The sequence below is a fragment of the Cavia porcellus genome, unplaced genomic scaffold, assembly GCF_034190915.1.
Source record: "Cavia porcellus strain 051 isolate PalLab524CR breed Dunkin Hartley unplaced genomic scaffold, mCavPor4.1 scaffold_1, whole genome shotgun sequence".
Classification (NCBI taxonomy): Eukaryota; Metazoa; Chordata; class Mammalia; order Rodentia; family Caviidae; genus Cavia; species Cavia porcellus.
In genome coordinates this window covers 241,639,857-241,656,248 of record NW_026947484.1, presented here as the reverse complement: position 1 = coordinate 241,656,248, position 16,392 = coordinate 241,639,857, and positions in this window count along the sequence as shown.

Here is a 16,392-nt window from a genome sequence, read left to right as displayed (position 1 = left end):
TATCTCTTCCTCTTGGAGTTTTCCCCTAATGAGTATGTAGTGACCTTTTTTGTCCTTTATGATCATTGTTGTTTTAAAGTTCACGTTGTCTGCAAACAGAATGGCTACTCCTGCTTTTTTTGGGGTTCCTGTTGTGTGAAGTATTGTTTTCCATCCTTTGACTTTCAGTCTGTGTGTATCTTTCTGTGTTAGATGGGTTTCCTGTAAACAGCATATGGTTGGATTTTGTTTCTTGATCCATTCTGCTAGTCTGTTTCTTTTGATTGGTGCATTGAGACCATTTACATTAATGGTTATAACTGTTATATGCTGGTTTATTGTTGACATGTTATCTCTCTGCTGTTGCATTATTATCTTTCTTTTCTGTTTAATATCTGCTTTGCTTAGTGGTTTTTTCCTTTGTGTATCTAAACTGTCTCTCAATATTTTTTGCAGGGTTGGCTTGGTGTTCATGAAATTCTTCAGCTGCTCTTTGTCATGGAAGTATCGTATTTCACCATTGATTTTTAATGATAGTTTTGTAGGGTACATCAGTCTAGGCTGGAAATCATTTTGCTTCAGGATCTGGAATACTTCACTCCATGCTCTTCTTGACTTTATTGTTTGCGCTGAGAAGTCTGCTGTGATTCTGATAGGTTTTCCTTTATAAGTGATCTGTCTTTTATCTCTGACAGCTTTTAATAATCTATTCTTGTGCTGGATTTCTGGAATGGTGTTTATTATATGTCTGGATGTAGTTTTATTTTGGTTTTGACTATTTGGAGTTCTATAGGCTTCACTGAACCTGACGTTGGTTTCTGATCTCATGCTTGGGAAATTTTCAGCTATTACTTCTCTAAATATCCTCTTGGCATCCTTTATGTGGTCCCCTTCTTTTTCATTAATCCCTATCAATCTTATCTTGTTTTTCTTTGCATCATCTTGCAGTTATTGAATTGTTATTTCCTGATTCCTTGTCATTTTAAAAAGATCTTTCCTATTCTGTTCACTAGCTGCAATCCTGTCTTCAAGGTCTGAAATTCTATCTTCAGCTCCACTGATCCTCGCCTCTTTCTTCTTTCCTGCCAGCGCCATGCTGTTTTTAGCACTGTAGCACTGTCGTATAATTTCTTGTCAGGGATTGTGATTCCCCCTGCCCTGCTTTTGTTGCTAAAATTGCTTTTGCTATTCTAGGTCTCTTTTGGTTCCAAATGAATTGTAGAATTGTTTTTCCTAATGCTGTGAGATATGCTGTTGAAATTTTGAAGTTATTGTTAAGTTTGTCAGCATGATTTAGATACATAAAATGATCACATTCATCACAGGGAATTCCTACCTGTCCATGCCGTATCCTGACTCCTCTTTTTCCCCCCTTGTTGGTAATGATTTTTTCTATTATTTTTCCTGGCAGTGAGGGGCTAGGAAGAGCCTCGGGATAGCTCTGAGAGCAGCCCCATCTCTTTACCCTTTCTGACTTCCTCTCAGAAGCCACTGCCAAGGAGTGGTGACATTACCAGCCCCTGCGGGGTGCTGCCCCCCATACCCAGGGCCAAAAACTGAAATGAGAAAAGCGTTTGTAGCAGACATGGCTTGGTTCTAATAATCAAGGGTTTATTCTCCTTCTGCCTACAGAATCACTGCTGCTTTTCAGGCATGCTGCTGAGGCCCCTCCACCTACCCATGTGGTTTAGTGCCACCCACTCCCACCGTGAGTGTGCACACTGCCTGCCTGGGTGATGGCGCTGGGTTCGAGGACCAACATGTTATTCAAATGAATAAATCAGGCTGCTTTACTGCCTGTGGGACAGAAATTTATTCTTCAGAAATTATGTGTAAAACAATTACACAAATCTAGGATTTCTAGCACCATTGTTCTCAGGCAGATGAGAGAAACACATGGTGGATAAAATGAAAATCAATTAAGTAAAGATAATACATATATGTATTTTGAAAGGGCTTTGGACCCAGCAGTCCCTCCAGCCTGTCCTGCATTTCCAGCTGTGTGGTGAGTTAGATTCTGTCACCAGCTCATAGGAGGGTCATGATCAACACACTCTACTTGGAAGTACCTGGACTACTGCGCTACTCAAGGCTTAAATGCGGCCTTGCTAAGGGTGCAGGAGCAGTAGCTGAGAAATGAAACAGGTGAGGTCTGGTTAGATGGCCCGCCTCCCACGACAGCGCCTCCCCTGGGGCTGTGCTGAGCAGATCTCCTCGGTCAGTCCACACACGGCCAGGGACAGCATCGTCACACTGTGTGTGGCCCCACCTGCCTTCCAGGCACCACGCCGGAGGGACACCCCAGCTCGGCTGCTGCCCCGCCAGCCTCTCAGGCCATCTGTGGCTCATGGCCCTGAGGCACCTGTAACTCCCCTGGCACTGCCACCATCTGACCTCAGTTCATGCTGCTCCTCGGCCTGGAAAACTTCTCCTTCCCCTCAGTGTGAAAATCCACTTTAATCTTCAAGAACAGACAGAAATTTCACCTCTTTGCCCAAGTGTCCCGCAGGTGTCTCTGTGTTCCTGCCGGATACGGGTCACACCTTCTCGGCTTTCCGTCCTTCCTGTCTTCCTCGGGTTTGCTTTGTCCAAGCCGCTGCTTGCTAAGGTCTCCTGGAACAGAGATGAGCTTTGGTTCGCCTGGCTTGTGGCTGCTGTCTCGTTCTCAGCGACCACATTGCTGCCTTGGGTAGCACCACCCACAGCTCCAAAAGGAGCTCCCCGCCCGGGCGCTAGACCTGACTCAGGAGAAACATGAAATCATCTGCTCCTCAGTCTGGCAAAAACTGATGAGCTCTTTCTGCCCAGAGTGAGATGCCCCTCAGAAGGTCTGGAGGAAAAGAAGGCTTCCTCCTGAGAGGGTGTCCCCGGCCTGGTGGCAGGGACTTTCCCCACACACACAGGCTGCCCTGTAAACCCACTGGGCGGGGCTTGGAGTCCTACAAGATTTTGCTTAGAAAGCATATGTATCCACACACACACACATACATGCTAAAGGCCATGTCAGCGCTGCCCTTGTGCTCACGTCACATGTGAGACACTTGACATGTGCACATGGCCTCTCCCACACGAAGCGTGTTACACTTCTGTACACTCGGAGAGCCGTGTGATATGTTTGAGATGGCTGTTTAAGTCAGTGAGTCCTTTAAACAAAACACCAAGTAAGTAGACTATAAAACCAGCACATCTCCCCTTTTGACCTTAGTGCTTTGGAGTTTATTTCAGATCCTTACCCCCACTTTTCTGCTTGACACCTTCCACTTTCATTCTCTCACTCATGTTGTTCAGTTAAAGGTCTGGCTGGAACCTGGACTTCTGGGAAACAAAGGTAATGTACACGGCCCTGCCCACAATGGAGGCCTACATTTAGATCTTTCCAAGATCTCCTAGGATTTGGAGTCTTGGAGCGTGAGTTAAATAATCACTGAAGTGATTAATGATGTGTTCGTGGCATGGCAATCTGGCTGTAAGTGCATAAGATCAGCCTGTGTCTTGTGAGTGTGCATTTGTGCTTGTGCCACACTGCACAGCACGGCTCACTGAGGACATCTGCAAGGACGAGCTGTCCCTAGTGAGGGGCAGGCGGCCTCTCCCTCCACAGCTGTGTGGAATGCACTGGCCTGTGGCCAGGGGAACTTCCTAATTCAGACACTGTCTCAGAGAGTAGATTATTAAAGCTGTAAACGCAAAGCCATAAATAACCTTCCGCAGTTTCAATAAATCTGTAAGTCAGATGAAACCTGTTATTTTGAGAAAAGGCCCAATTCTCTGGGAATCACGTAGCAAGCAATAAAGGCAGGGTCTTCCCCAGAATCACATAATGGTCTCACACCAGGCACTTCAAGTCACTCAGAGCAGGAAACAGGGGCCAGTCTGATACAGGTCTTGGTGGCTTCAGCCTTCGCACAGAAAGCTCAGTTTTTCTTTGCTCTTGGGACCTGAATTTCTACTGCCTAGAAGTCATTTTTTCTCAAAGATTTCGTTTTCAACCAGGTAAGGACAGGAAAACAGTGGCAGTTTACTCAGAACAAGAATGAGATGAATCTACTTCTTGTTTGTTGGTTTGTTTTCAGTTCTTCTGTCTCTGTGGTAATGAGTTTGGAGGATGGCAGTTGTAGGAAGGCACCAGTTTGCTCAGTACTGAGGGCTGGGGGTGTGTTTACAGCACACAGGACATGAGGCCACTGCTGGCCAAAGCCCAGAGAATCCCAGCCACTCCGCCAGCATGCACATCTTTCCGAATGGGTCGATCAGCGCCAGCGGCATCACCAATCAACTCCCGGGCTGCCTACTGTGCTCTCCGTCTATTACTGGCCTGAGCCTTATAGTCTGTTGTTGGGAAATGACATGAAAAGATGCCAACTCCAAAAACAGGGTAAAAGACCGTATTTTCCATATTTAATTTATTTTGAAATGTCCAGATTATTTATCCATTAATTCATTGATTTAGTAAATATTCATTGAATATCTTATACCTGGGAGCCTGAGACCCAGTGAGTGCAGATGCCCTCCGATACGCAGATCTCTAGGCAAATAATGTTCTGTGCAGACAACCGGAGTCTCCAAAAACCATCAGGTCGGCAGCACCCACCACCTGATCGCAGGAGTCTGCCTGTCTTCAGACCTCTGCCCCGAGTGCTGGATTCGGGACAGGAGCAGGGAGCCCTGGGATAACCCGCACACTCAGACGGACCTAGGGCATGAAGTTGGTAGGGGCAGAGGGAAGTCACTTAAAAAATCAGTTCACCTGAATACAACTAATAGCTCAGCAAACATTTGACTTAAAGCTCCACTAAAAAAACCATCCTTACCTGAGGAAGGGGCAGAGGCACAGGAAGCTGTAGTGCCGAAAACCAAGCTGGAACTCCTACCCTGAGGCCGGGAGTGAGTGCCACCCAGCCCATCAGCTGTGGACACTGAGGCCTTTCCTGTCAGGAGGTCAGAGGTCAGGGAGGGAGACACAGACAGAGGAGACCACGGGAAGACACAGAGAGAGGAGACCACGGGGAAACACAGAGAGAGGAGATCAGGAGGAGGAAAACAGAGGAGACCACGGGGAGACACACAGAGGAGACCACAAGGAAATACACATGCATAACAAGGGCCACTGCTGTGGAATAGATGCACCTGCTCTGTGAGTCTGCAGGAGCCATTGGTGCAAGGAGAGAAAGTGCTGGGCTCTGGCCTCTGATCCTGTGGCCAAGACAGAAAGAAATCTGAGCTGCTAGTTATGGAGGAGGCTCCCTCCAATCTAGGTCAGCACTGAGCTTTTGTGGTTGAGATACTTCACTCATGTTTTTTTCTCGTTTTTTTTTTTTTTTTAAAGATCTTTCATTGCTTAGAATTGCAAACATTTTGGAAGAAGAATAAAATCCCTTTAAAGAAAAGAAAGGAAAGCAGAATTTTTGTTGAATGACTCCGACAGGCTTCTTCGTATTTGTTCGTACACCTGAGGCAGGTATTGCTAGCTCTGTATTTCTACAGGAAACAGAGCTGGGATCACACAGGTCCTCTGCATGCCACGGGGAGCTCAGTGCACCAGCCGTAGAAGTGTCCCTGCTGGGTGCTTCCTCTCTCCAGGTAGAAGGACGCAGTGCCAGAAAAGAAGGAAGGACTTGAATCTGAAGAGGCAGCTTCATCTTGGACCCGAACTGATCAGTCAGCCAGCCTCCTTGGGCCCATGTGGAGCAGGGTCATATCAACAGACTCCCGGCCAGAAAGGATGGCGCAAGCAGAGCCCTTTCCACTACCTCTCAGCCTCCGCGTCCCTTGCACCTTACCTGTCACTCAGATGTTTCTGTGAGCATTTGTGTGCACACATTGTGTTGATGGTGGCAGAAAGGCAATGGCCCATCAATAGGTTTCTTTTTTATGACACAACGCACCAGGTTCAAGTCAAACCATCCAAGAGGCACTGAGTTTGGTAGAGAAATGACAAAGGCAAGCATGAAAAGGACAGTCCCTAACTTCCAGAACTGCTGAGCAGCATAGAGCCCACTGAATTTGGGGTTCGTACTCAGGGCACCCCCTGGTGAAGGTGCAATGGTTGGTGCTCTGTTGACCATCCCAGGCCACAAGCACAGGGGCTGCTCTCTAGGCACTAAGTAAGCAGTGGTTGTTGGGGTGGAATGTGTTTCTGCACTGTGGTACCACGAGGCAGTTCCTGGACTTCCCAGACCTGCCCCACCCTCATCTACTACAGGGCCCCTCACCCGAGTGCTCATCCAGATTCCTACTGACTGGCATCATCCTGCTGAGTGGAGATCACCTGTTGACTTCCCAGCGGCCCCCAATAAGCCATGATGTCCAAGAAGGCTGCGACCTTTGAACTTGGCATCTCTTGGCTCAAGCCCATTGTGCGCTACGCAGCCCAGTGTCATGCATGACTTTGCAGAGGAATCAGTGGGCAGCAGACTCAGCCAGGGTGCTAAGAGCAGAGCACTTTGGGTGCTAGGCCAACAAAATTCAAGCCAAGTTCCCTCTCCTCTGGGCACTGGGAACTCACAGCAGGGACCAATGAAGATGCTGGCTCCCTTAGAAGTACAAGGCTTGGGACAGGGTGGCATCAGGGGCCTCAGCACTGAGGAATGGTAAGGAAAAGCCACTTGCCAGAGTGGCTCCCTCCCTCACTCCAGCTGTGTCTGCCCTCGCTGGTGCATTCTGGCCCCTGTGGCTCCGGAGGCCTCTAGAGGACCTCTCTCAGTGTCCCTCCACAGCCCTGAGTCAGCCCATGTGAGTGCTGTTTATTTTCCCATCCCGTCCAGGCAGACGCAGCTGGCTTATGGAAAACACGATGGTGCCTCTCCAGATGAGTGTTTTCCTTCTTCCCACCTCTCTCCACCGCCTGTCTCTCTGGCCTTTCCCATCCTGTCCCTTGCCATGGACCTCTCACCACATGTGTGCCTTTGCCCAAATGTGCTCTGAGAGTCCTGAGCTATGAAACAGGGTCGGCGGATCTGAGGTGAGAGACAGCGGAGGTGCTGTGGCCTCCTGGCCTCTCGTCACCCTGTGACTCCAGCCCTTGTGGTATGAACCATGGAGTGGCGTTGCCAGAGGCTGGTGCACTGAAGAAGCAGACCGGAAGCTCTCGGCAGTGTTGATTCCCAGAAGAAGGGAGTGGCAGGGCCAGCTTTGCTTACGGTTGCTTCTGAGGTGAGGCAGAGCCGCAGGGTTCACAGCCCAACCTCGTCCGTCTCTTCTCCTGCTCTCCACCGCTTCCCCCTCTGCTTGCCTGCTGTTCTCCCAGTCTGGCTTTCCGTCTCGGAAGGCCTCCACTGCCTTCTCTGTGCTGGGGACACTCTTGTCTCTTCTCTTCCGTCCTACAAGCCAGGCACGATCACCGCAGGGGCCAGTGTGACGCACAGAGCCGCACCTTCCCTCCTCCTTTCCCCATCCCCATGACAGTGACCGTGAGAGCCACGGCTGCTGCAGGGAGGGAGGTCAAGCAGAGACAGTGGACTCAACTGCTAACTGCGAGATTCTTCTAGCTGCACTAGTTGGACAGTCCGTGCTGCCTTTCCTAGACTGTCCTCTCACCTTTACTCGCCCACAGAGAAGTCCACAGAGGTGGACATGGTGGGCTGAAGGAAGCAGCGTGTGTCCCAGGCTGAGGAGTCCTCCGTGCCCTGTGCTGTGCCAGTGCCTGTGTCTGACGTCATATGTGCGTGTGACAGCTGTGACCCATGAGTAATATGACCCTGATAGGGTCAGATGCTGGGGATCAGGTGCCAGGTGAACCACACTTGCCCACAGTGGAGCTCTTTCCTGTTTCTGATTCTATCCTGTGGATAGGATCTTTTAAACCTTGAGTGTTCTGAGCAGATTACCCCGAGACATGGACTGGCCACACAGCCGTTCTTCAGCGAGCCCAGCCTGCCCTCACTGAGTGTCACTTTTTGAGGGAGCCTCAGGTCAGAGTGAAACTTGCCCCAAACTGTCCTGCCCTCCTTTGTGCTAAGGAAAAGGCAAAGGTAACAGTGTTGGATACGCCAGCAGTAAATTCTGAGGCCACCCTCCACCCAGGGCGCCCGTTCTCTGCAGCCTTGGCAGCCTGGTCCTCTGCCATCACAGCCCCAAAAGGAAGGGAGGCTGGGCGCAGCAGAGCCCTGGGCAGAGGAGTTCCTGGCTTTTTGCCCCAGGAGTCCAGCAGTGTGCCTCTAGGCTAGACCTCACTTTGCTGTTTGGCCTGTTCCCAAGTCCTCAAGGTGTTTTCTTCAAATAATTTGTGAAAAACATTTACCCTGCAAATTGTAACGGCCAGATAGTGAATGGTGCATGTGTTTGAAAGCAAATGGTTCCAATGGATGCTTTGAGAGGATTACAGTCTACGGACTCCACCTTCCCCACTCACCTTGCATAAAACCATCTTCAGTTTCCAGGGAAAGCTGGGAAGGTAAAGATCAGCATCTTCATTTCACTTCCCTTTGGCTCTCCCGGGATGGTTTCTAGAGACGTCTTGGATTCCGCCTGGCGACTCTACTGTCCTCCTGTCTCCCAATCCTGACATTGCCTCCGTGTGCCCTCCTCACCCTCTCCGCTTGAGCCCCTGCGGCTTGCAGTTTGTCTGGGCCAGTATCACGGACTCTTCTGACAGTCCGTGTAGGATGGTAAGATGATGGATGACGGCAGTGGCACTGGTGATGATGACACTGCCAGGAGAAAGGGACCGACAGAGATGGAGGCAGACAGACAGACAGACAGGGAGTTTGGGTTTTGTTCTTTTAACACTGTCTGTAGGAATAAATGTGGACCTGCTTATCCACTTGGCATCCTCATTCCCTACTACATAAATTACGCGAGTCATGAAAGAATCTGTGACTCACTTTGCTTGGATGCTCACGCAGCCTCCAGACTCCCCTCATGATCTGCTTTCACCATTTATCTTTTCAGGAAGTGCACATTTTTCGCAGTCCTGATCAAAGAAATCCTGTCCTCTGGACAGCTATACAATTTCGAGGAGCTGACGCTTCCTTCCAGTAGCTATATGCTAATGGAAATTTGGAGATGATGAACCTGTGAAAATTCCACTGATTTTGGAGACAGTAACAGAGCTGTTGTAAGAAGGAAATAGAAAGAAATCCAGCTTGGGCAGACTGGCGCCTAGAGTGGTGGATGAGCTGGAGAGGAAGCAGCAGAGAACAGAGGAGAGTTAGAATTTCGAGCGAGGCTTTAAGTGATTTCTCAAACTATGGCGGCTCTTCCTTTTCCCAGTGTCCTTGAATATGTCCTTGGGGCTTAAGCACAGTTCTGTTTGGGTGCCTCCGAGTGCTCTTGAGTATAAATTTTGCTGTGTGCAGTGACAGTGCCACTGATGGAAGCTATGCACCTTGATGTGCCCGTGTCACTGGTCACAGCCAGACTTGCTCTCAGATTTGGCGTGTGTGACTTTCGAGGATCTGGATTCCCGGAGAAGGGTAGATAACTGACTGGTAAAGATAGTGGCCAGAATGTACCTGTCTCTGCTCTCCTGCTCTATATAGAGAAAGGCTTGGTTGTAGAACTTCAGAGCAAGGCTGCTTTCTTTGCACCTACCCACAGGTCCGGAATTCTCTGATGCTCCTGTCTGGCTGCGGTCAGTAGCAGACGGTGACCTTCCTCTACCAGGTCATGACTTAGGGTATGGCCTGTGGGTGGGGCAGGTGCCCCTGCTGAGGTTTGGGGTACAGCTGTATTCTAGGCCGAAGCAGACATTTGGACACTCTTTGGGCTCTCAGGTATAGTAGGGAGATACAGCTGCTTTAACCTCTATAAATTGGAATATTAGAAACATCCAGACTGTTGTAAACACTGGACATGTTCCAGGTGTCTGTGCCTCCACCACACTGGCATGGGACTTTGCAGAAAGCAGAGCCAAGAAAGTGTCCTGCTTTTGGTGATGACAATCATGCTGCCAGTGACCACGATGAGGGGACATGATGCATGGTAGCATAGCGGTTTCAAATGCATTATATAAGCTCTACGTCTATCTATATTTATATAGAGATATATTATATATATTTATATAGAGATAGCTATCTAGTCATCCTGCTGTATTCAAATCTCATCTCATAGCTATGGGGTAATAAACATTTCAGTGCCTGGCCATGCATGTACAGGGGGGAAGTCTGTTTTATTTATCTCTCTGTTCTGGGTGTTTCTCGCAGGACCCAGCCAAGAGTGTATGTGGACGGTCACTGCTGTGAACTTTGCACATTGCGAGGTCTCCTGGGCACTCACTGTGCAGGGCGAGGGCTGTTCCTCACGTGGCTGGGTAAGCTGAGCTTCTCACCATGGATTCTCGGATTCTCCCCATCAGCAGGGAACCTGCTGTCAGTCACCCTCCAGAGCAGCCTGACCACCATGAGGTGCCTGGGACAAGCCGTCGGGGAAAGAATCAAGCACCTACCTTCTGGTCACCCAGAGTTTTGAGAAGAGAGACCGATAGGTAACACAATTTAGGCAGTGAACAGTTCTCAGTGGTGAAAGGCTCAGTCTCGGAGGCTGTAAGATGGACTACTTAGCTTCTGGAGTCTAGGAAGCTTCTCCCGAGCAGCGGAGCTTGGAGCGGAGTGACGGCCCTGGCAGAGTCACACACATGGCTGCTCTTTCTCACAGCAGCCGGGTCAAGCAGGCACCAGCTCCAAGTCAGATGGAAGGACATCGAGATCAAATGGGGGCATCTCCCAAAGTCACACAGCTAGGCAGTGCCCCAAATCTGTTTAACCCAAAACGCTGCATGGAAACAAGTCTTTAGAAGGAGGAAGTGAAAGGGGGGGTTTCCTGGGCCTCTGTGGTCAGACACTGATTTCTGGAAGCAGGGGTCCACAGACACAGAGGTCATAGGTTTTCATGTGATCTCTCAGCGATGCTGATGCAAATCTTAAGCTGTCCTATTCCTTTTAAGCCACAGAGTAAATTGTCAAAGGATAAGGAACAGACAGATACAGGGCAGAAGCAGAAAGCCAGACCCAGAGTCAGCCTGTGTCACCAGGTCTCTGGCAACCTCAGGCAAGTTGCTTCCCAGGCTGAAATTTTTCTGTTTACTTCTGGGCCTGGTGATTTCCCTTAGTATTAAATAACAACTGTAAGACTCTAGTTTCATAACAGATGAGACAGTATTTTGAAAACTAGAAACATAAGTAGTTTAACTATAGTAATTCTAGTGACAATCATTAAAAATACAAAAAAATCAATTTCATGTTCTTTTTCTTACAGAAACCCAGAGCTTTCTGGGCTAGAAGCTAAAAAAGTTGGAATGACATTAACACAGTGGGTTCTGTCTTCCACAGCTATGCAAGCAACTTCTCCACCAAATTATCGCCTATACGCAAGGAACACGGCTGCCTTGCTTATCCCAGGAACAGACCTTAAAGTGGTTATCAGTTATAAGCTGCCAAATCACTTCCACGACTTTCCCATGATTTATGGATCTTGTGTAGATCTGTAGTGAATATTCCTTGGAAATAAATAGCTTCTCCCCATCGAGATCTACGTCCTAGAGGACGGCACTGGGTTGCATGTGGTTGAGACCCAGGATTAGCTTTTCTCCTCACCTCCTGGAGCTTTTTCCCATTTTTCACGTTCCTTGGTAAATAAACGCTTTATTGTTAATGACACACATTGTGGCAACCTTGTTCTTGATATTCACAGTACTTCTGCAGCCTGAATGCACTTTCTTTATTAATTTTCACCATAAATCATGGATATAGTTTTCAGCCATCTTCTAAAGAGTAACAAAAGAGTGACTCAGGCAAAAGAAAGTCGCTACGTGGCACGGCTCGCATTGGTAGTGCCAGGCCTCGGGCCCAAGACGACCTCCTTCTAGAAGCCAGCAGCTCTGCCATACCTCTGAAAGAACTGGTCTCTGATGGGCATGAAACAGACATCAATGCGTCCATACCTTCAAGTGTCCTATTTAGTCCTTGCATGATGGAAAGGAACAGATTTGCTCTCCCCGATAGCCTGCGGATTCCCAATCCAAAGAATGAATCTGTTTCAGATCACATATGGGGTGGTGGCTCCCCTTGGCCAGGAAGTGTCAGTGGAAATGGTGACCCTCGTGGCAAAGGAGCTGCTCAGAGAGCGCCTGGCCCGTGAGGAAGTGTGAATGCTGAGACACGCACACCCCACACCTGTAGCAAACACTCGGCGGCCACCAGCATTAGACTCAATTAAACACTGAATTCATCATCTTTAGCAAGGGAAGGGAACAGCAAACGGTTGCTCTCTCATGGCTGAACACCCCTCAGATCTGCTGGCCTTTGATTTATTGGAAGAAACCTGCTGGGAAGAACACACTGTGTAGCTGATTAATGTCAGCTTCTGTCATCAGTTTCCACTTAGATTCTTGGCCAGCCCCGACATCTCCTCCCACAAGGACCCAGAAGAATTTGAAGGCTGATCCAAGAGCTTTACTGGCATGGGATTTGCAGAATGCAGTGTTTGCAAAATAAGGAAGATGAATGGAAGTGGAATCCCATGTTCTCCATTGGACTTGTTTCTTTAATTCGTTTCTCTAGAGGCCCAGCTCCATGCCAGGACCACACCAGCAACGAACTGGGGGAGCCTGTTCCCAGGCTCTGGTACAGACGCCTCGTGTCTTCTATGCTGCCTCCTTGGAGATCGTCAGAGCTGGAAGGAGTCTATAGAGGAAGGCTGTGCACCCACCCTCAGGCCCTCCTGGGGCCCGGAGGAGCCTGCAGAACCGCAGCCACCAATGGAATCAGGCACGTTCTGTCGCCACTGAGATGCCGGGCTGGCTGCTGCTGAGGTCAGCGGCACACTCCATGCTTCCTCAGGTGGAGCAGCTCAACCCCTGGTGAGACACTGTCCCCCACGTGTTTAGGGCCACAGCAAGTGGGGCCCTGTGTACAGGTTTCCTTGTATTTCAGCGTGGAAGTGGAGCCCACTGTCCTCTCGTCCCTCTGCAAGAGAAAGCTGTCTCTCATCCCTCTGTCATGCAAAGGATGCAGAAAGAGGTCCTTAGTTTAACCAGACTCGGAAACTTCTTCCCTTGATGCTCTTTTGGGGCAGAAAAAGGAAGAAAAAGAGCAAAGGAGAAGTACAAATCTGTTCTGGCTGTCTATAGATGTTTTGCCAATTGTCACAAAATCTAACGTCACGACGTATCACGCCTGCTCGGTTATAACTCACAATCTGTGACAGTTAGGAGTTTTGAAAGTGAGGGGCTGGACAGTTCCGGCTGGGGGTCTCCAGTTCAGCACAGGAGCTGGGAAAGCCAGGGCTGGCCCGGAACCTGGGGAAGGGGTTCTCTCTGTGTCTCTGCCTCTCTGCATGTAACTCTGGGGCCTTTCAAGGTGAGTGCTGAGAGGCTAAGGCAGGAGGAGGGCAAATTTAATCCTCACCTGGGCAAGTCATTGACTTAGTGAAAGAAAGGGAGAGAGAGGAAGAAAGGAAGACAGAAAGAGAGAAAGAAGAAGAGAAAGAAAGCAGAGAGAGAGAAGGGAAGAAAGGAAGAGTGGGCCAGTGGGGGAGTATCTCCCTGCGATGATCCTGGGAATCAGTCAGTATTACAGAAACAAGCACAAGTGCACTCCCTCCTCGGGGCCGTGTGGACCTCCTCACAGCAAGGCTGCTGCCCCCAAATCCGACATGTAGCCGAAAGCTTCAAGAGTGAATGTGCTTGTCGGCCCAAATGTTGTCTATTATTAATACACTGGAATGTAAAGATCCAAAAAGAGCTGAAAGGTAATTTTTCAAGACGTGGATGCATCTGTCTATCTATTACATATTTATGTTTTGGTTTTTCTGAGGCGGATCTTGCTGTGCCGCCCAGGCTGGTCTCGACTGTCTTGAGTGCTGGCATGGTAGAGGTGCACCACTGGCTCTGGTCTATTCCCTTATTTTGTATCAGTCAATTCTAAAGATCACAGAGAAGATTGGATCCAAGCGACTCCTGAATTCCTCTTCACATCTGCTCATGGGGAATTTTGTCCAGATTCTTTCCGGTGTTTTGCCCTTAAATACAAAGTAACTGTAACAAACTCTTGCTGTCCTTTGGAATGTCAGGCCCTGTTCTATATGATTGCAAATGTGCTAAACAGTACTCTCACACATGAGAAAACCGGGAAACAGAAATATCAGCTGCTGCCAGGGGTCCCAGTGCTCATAAAGGCCAGGGCCGGGATTTTCTGCTCTCTGCTTTCTAACAGGAGCTGTTTCCCTTTGGAGCATTATACTAGGCTGCCTTCCTCGAAGACGGCATGCTTGAGCAGCTTCACACATAAGACAATTTTCTGCACACTTGAGTAATAATTTTTGCTGTTTTTGAAACTGGTTCTCCCTGTGTACTTCAGGTTGGCTCTGAACTCATGGAAATACCTGTCTCAGCCTCCTGAGGGCTGGGATTACAGGTATGTGCTGCCACACCCAGACTGAGTAATTATTGAAAAGAATAAGAAATCCCACTGCTGTAGGCACAGACTTAGATCCACAGATCTCTGTGGTAGCCATCCACAGTGGTGTGGGCAGCTGAGCTTTCCAAGTAGCGGAGTCAGAACTGAGTATCTCAGGGGGCCGGGTTCACCGGTGCATCCCTTTGGAAGCCCGTGGTGTGGTCGTCTCTCTTTATCTCCCACTGTGCCAGCACTCACAATACTCGAGCTCTTTCCCTGGCCAGAGAAACCCTTCTTTCTACCCATCCAAGGCTCACAAAGCCCTTCTGGACCTTCCCTGGCTGCGGGGTGCTGGCTGCTTTCTGTGCCTGTCTTGTGGTGTCTAGGGTGTGGTGTGGCCTTGAGGAAATAGGACTGAATCCGAGTGGACGGCTGTAGAGTCCAAACTGAACTGCCTTTGCTGGTGGGTTTAGGGGAGTTGGCAGTCTCTGTGTATCCAGATGATAATAATAATTCGGATTTGGCCTCATTGGTGGAGTTGTCATGGGCACTTAGATAAGGAAATTGCTTTCAGACGGTGATGTGATCACATGTGTGTGTGTGACAGAAACAGCCACAGCAAAATAGCCAAAGAGAACTGAAGGTTTAGTCACAGAATATTTAGTGCCTTGAACAAGCCTTCCCCTCTCTGGGGCCTAGTTTCCAGGCCTCGGGAGAGCCACCCCGACCTCTGAGCCTGCATGCAGGCTGGTACAGTTTTCCAGGCTGAGCACTCGTTTCTCATCAGAGCCTTGAAGAGGACTGAACCCACGAAAGTGAAAGGACGAAGCCAGCGCATGTTCCCTCTAGCCTGACGTGTGCTAGTCCAACGTGTTCTTGTCAAAATGCACAGAAACTCACTTCGCAAGACCAGAAAGGAATCCTCATAGACGAAGAGACTGAATCGTGGGGTGGGGTCACGGCAGTCCTAGACCGGATCCTAGACCCAGCTTCTCACCCGATCCTAGATGTTAAAAGCTGACAAGGATTCTTGGAGCCACCATGACACGGTAGCATGGATAATCAACAGAGCCACACGCTGTTTCCTAGTGACTTTAGACCGAGGTGAGGTGTCAACAGCAAATCCGGGAAAAGGCCCTGCCCTGCGGACAGAAGGTGAGTAGTAGGAAACCAGCCAGCCCTTGATGTGCATCACTTAGGCTGTGCAAGCACCCCAGCTCTCGGGGACACACGAGGCTACGTGGATGGGGCGAGCAGTCGCTCAGCCAACCACATGGATGGTGAGACCCAGAGAACCAGAGGTCGGAGTGGCCCCTGTGCTCTCTGACTAACCAGTGTTGAGCCAGTTGGATCCAGCAAAGGCCCACAGGTGCCCATCACGTGGACTGGGAGCAGGAGCTGTCCCTGGTGTCAGCCCCGTCTGTACACACTGTCTTACTTAGTTCTTGCAAAGTGGATTTGAGGGCCCTGCTTACAGCTGGGGATCCAGCAGTGGCTCAGACTAGAGGACCCTGCCTTTGCTATACAGAGAAGGACATGCCTGCCCAGCTTTGTTTCTCTGCACTGCCCAGTGCGTCCACCCACGAGTGGCACATGGTTCCTGTGCTGTGCAGCCCTGGTGACGCTGGGTACCAGCACTGCACTGTGACAGCCATCTCAGGAAGGGAAGCCCTGGGTGTCTGTATCCTCCCCGGGATTTACACCGGGCTGATGTCCATGGGGACAGAACTAAGGCAGACAGGGCTGCGGACCGAGGCAGAGGCGGGGCTGCCACAGTCTTCTCCCTGCTTCCTGGCCCCAGGCCTCTCATTCTCCCTTGAAAACACAGACGCCAGGACCTCAGGCAAGCCCGGAAGGTGACCCTTCTGAGAGCAGCCCCATTGTAAGCTCACTGGGTTCTTCTCCCATATCCACTTCTGCCCTGGTCACAGCCTGCAGAAAGGGGAGAGGATGGATTTTGCCTTTGAGGAGGCCAGCATCTCCCTGAAGACAGAGGGTTAACACGTAGATAGCTGATGCCAAATCCGGACTCCTGCAGCCAGAAGTCAGGGCTCCTGCACCCCAGCCTCTCTCGCTTCTC